The sequence below is a fragment of the Nicrophorus vespilloides genome, unplaced genomic scaffold (genome assembly GCF_001412225.1).
Source record: "Nicrophorus vespilloides isolate i.1.1-1 unplaced genomic scaffold, Nicve_v1.0, whole genome shotgun sequence".
Lineage (NCBI taxonomy): Eukaryota > Metazoa > Arthropoda > Insecta > Coleoptera > Silphidae > Nicrophorus > Nicrophorus vespilloides.
In genome coordinates, this window is record NW_017097492.1 from 1 (window position 1) to 4,141 (window position 4,141).

Consider the following 4,141-nt stretch of genomic DNA (forward strand, 5'->3'; position numbering starts at 1 on the left):
GCGGAATAGCTCATAGTGTTTCATTATAATTATTTTATTCATTTTGTATTATAATAAAGATAATTTTAAAAATTCATCGCTCGAGTTTTTTATTTCTAGAATATAACGGGGAGTTATTATATTGTTGTTATTAACTATTAATAACAATATATATTTATTATTGTATTTGTTTTCATTGACTTAATAAAACATTAAAATTAAGAAATTAAATTATTATTGTTATTAATATTAAATAATAGTAGATGGTGACTACGTTTCGGAATAATTTAAAAATGTTATTGTATAAATTATAATAATAAAAGACACTGTCGGGAGTTCGATATTGTCGAGATTTTGATACAGTCGGGATTTCGATATAGTCGGGATTATGGTTGTAGGGATTTTGATACAGTCGGGATTTCCAACGTCGGGGTTTTGGTTGTCGGGCTTTCGATATAGACCCGATCTCAACATACACTGACATTATACTATCTTATAATATAAAGACTTATACATTATTTATAAAAGTATCTATGAAGTAAAAAAAATATTATATATGTTTATAAAATTGTGTAACTTGTAGGATGTAGGCATTCGCTTTGTGGTCGCAATACATTTTGAACTTGTAAAAACCTGCACATAATGTCAGTGTCAGAGCAAAGATCTTAATAATTATAAAGTCTACGACACAAAAAAGTTTGGGAACCCCTGATTTAAACTGTACTTAATACTTATATTTACTGTGAAAACATGAATGCACTGAAAAGAAAACTGAGTTTTTTTTGCTTTTCTATTTAATAAACTAATTTGTGTTAAGTGATAGAAAATGTTTTTTTAATTAAATTTTGTAGATAAAATGTATCGGTCCATTTAGGAGGAAGCTCAAAAACAAATAAATATGAAAAAGGGAAACTGTGTGTTTGATGGATCTCGGATTTAATGGAAACGCCCTGTAAGGCGATTTGTCTGTAATCCAAAACGGATGGTGCCATCTCCCTTTTCGGTCTTTGCGGATATTTTCCGCAGCATCGACAAATTCCCGTTGCCACACTTCCGTGCCATAATTGATCCGAGTAACCATCAATCATCGACGCGTAATGATCTAAGAGGTTCTTAAGGAAGCCGCCCTCACGTGTACGATTCTCGAGGAAACCGATTCCCCCTAATTAACACGTGTTTCCAGATGCGATCGTCATTATTGCGTTGATTATTATTATGGGAAACGCGTCGGAAAAGGAAAACCTTGGGGAAGGCTCTTCTCTTCTGCTGCTCTTCGGACCGGGGGTATTAAAATGTGCCGAACGATTTCACGTTCACACCATTAGTAACCGGATACTTCCACTATCCTCTGAGGAGGAGGAAGAGGCGGAGGATGCGAGCGAGCGAACGGCAGAGATCGCGTCGCACAAACGCACAGTCCATAACTCCTGATATTTATTGTCCTATCCTTATTTACTTTTTGGGGAACGCTACAAATGGCCAAATCGTAAAGTTAAAAACTTTACAAATGTTTTGACACTTTTATTGCGCTCGTAAACTTCACTCGCCCCACGAATCGACTACCATTTTTCCGCCATTAAATACAAATTGACCTTAAAACCCATTGTAAAATTCACTTCTTCCGCTCTTCCACCCACAAGCCTTCGTTTTCTTTCGTTCCATTATTAACAAAACTATTTGTTTATGATAATTAACCGTCGCAAAATATCAACAGTGTAATAATAATGAATGTAATTTTTACTTTAATTAAACAAATATGTAATATAAGCAAATGAACAATCGGGTTAATGATGTGTAATTCTTCGAATAATTAGCGGCCGCGTATTCTACAAAAAGCGTTACATAATCCGGCTAATAAAGCGACCATCGAGATGCGGAGAGTCGGAGGAGATGGAGAGAGATAGGCCGAATGGTGTAAGATCACAAGGATAGATTCTCGTTTGTGTATGTGTGTGTGCGTTTACATAACGTAAAGTCAAGTTCAGTGTGTCGGTTAATAACGCAAGAGATTATTACGGCTTTCTTGGTTCCGATTAAATTAATCAAGTAGGCATTGGAGAAGAGGTTCTCTTCGCCGTCTGTTCACTCGCTGCTTCCTCTCTCAAAAGCCCGGGTAATTGATTTCCAAGGAGCATCTCGGACTACATAAGGCAAGAAACGCGCACGCCATTTAATCTACGTGTTTTGCTCATTTCTTCGTCTTCTCTTTTTACTTATTTCATTTTATTTATTTTTTCTTCCTTCTTTTCAAGTGCAAACAACTGTTCTGGACAGAGTGTTGCTTTGTCTTCTCCTCTGTGCCACATCACTCTTGGACCGTGGAGAAAACTCTTTGCCAATGATGCATTTTTAATCCTCGTCCACTCGGTCGACGCACATCGCACATTGAAAGGTCCACAAATTACCTTCCAACGAGGCCTCTAAAGTATATAACTTTAGATCCACTCCGTAATAGTCGCCCATAATTTCACTGCAGGCTTCCTAAAGAATTTAATAGCCCCTCGCAGCATCAACTAATCGCCGCTCATATATATATATATATTCTCTCTCCAAGTGAATCGGTAAATCTCTTAAATCAGATTTAGCCGATATCGAAGCTTCGTCCTTTTTACTTTGGCGGAGATTAAAATATTTAATGGGTTTCTCCTCAACACATTACGTTTACAAATTTCCACTAGATCGCATCAAATACTATTTGTATGTCCTTACGTTTATCCTGTTTTTTTGTTAAAAACTCCGTATATTTTTTATAACTTTATAAACATGTCTCGTATTATAGTTAAACGATTCTATTAACAACCGTTTTTCTTTAAAAATTTTTATAGTTCCAAGATTTACCATCATGATAATTGATTGGTTTATATATATTAAATGCAGTAAAAATCTTACGTTTTGTAGTTGATGTTAACATAATTTAATAATGAGAGAAAAATGATATTTTTTTTTACATTTTTAATATCAATAAAATTAAAATCTACTTAGACTATAATTAAGATTCTGTTTATATTTAGTCACAACGTAGTCGATAAAGATAACAACTTTTCAATGAATTTAAGTACCGTATTTGAACCATAAAAAAGTGTTTGTAATAATATAAATGTGCTGACCATTTGATGGAATCGCAATAATCTATGATACCACAAATATTTGTAAATTTTGAAAACGCGTTCTATGGTTTTTGCATACTTTAGAATTTATTATGATTTATTTGGTATAAGAGTGTAAATTAAAGCTTAAACCACTAAAAATCTAATAAACTACAAACAGTATTATAATATTAAAATTATACTTACTTATAGTACTCGAAGTATGCAATTGGTATGTGAGAAACACTTGTTTAGTGTAGAAGAGTCTATATTACAATACAAAATGAAATCACTACATGTAAATGATAAAAAGTAATGGTGATGGATGTTCGCAGTTAAAAATCAGTGATGCAAAAGTGTCGTGTCGAGCGGATATAACGTAATGAACTGCAAACAAACAAAAAAAAAACAATTAAACGAACAGCAACAAACGGAACGAAATGTGAAATACCGATGCATCTGCAGATAACAACAATAAAATGTTTACATAGAGAATAATTACCCACCGTAGTAATACCACATTTCAGCTCCCAACATAATTCGAAAAGGAATGGAATTGGAGCAGGATTCTAGAATATGATGTTGATGATGATGAAGCGGAATGAAACACATCCAATAGCTGTCTAATTTTTATTGCACAAACGAATTCAAAATAAAAAGGAAACTGGAGGAGATAGAGAAAAAAACAAAATGAAAAATAAAAATTTTACACATATACAACTAAAACATAAAATAATAACTATGATAGTAGTAGATTTCGTTTTCAATTGAAACGCGAATTAGTTATGTAGAAATGAAACACGATGGCCCTAACTTATATCACTTGCCAACATTTAAAAAACTACCTTTTCTTGCTGCATCATTCTTCGCCTTTTATTCTCGAAATTTATCTTATAATTAATAATAATAATAATAATAATATTAACATATATACAGTAATTATGAATTATACAATTAGCAATAATATATCGCACATCAGTGAAATTTCTATTACTCGACTTCAGAGCTTCCTTCTTCTGTTTGTTATATTATTAAATTTTTTTTTTAATTTATTTATATATATTTATATATTTACA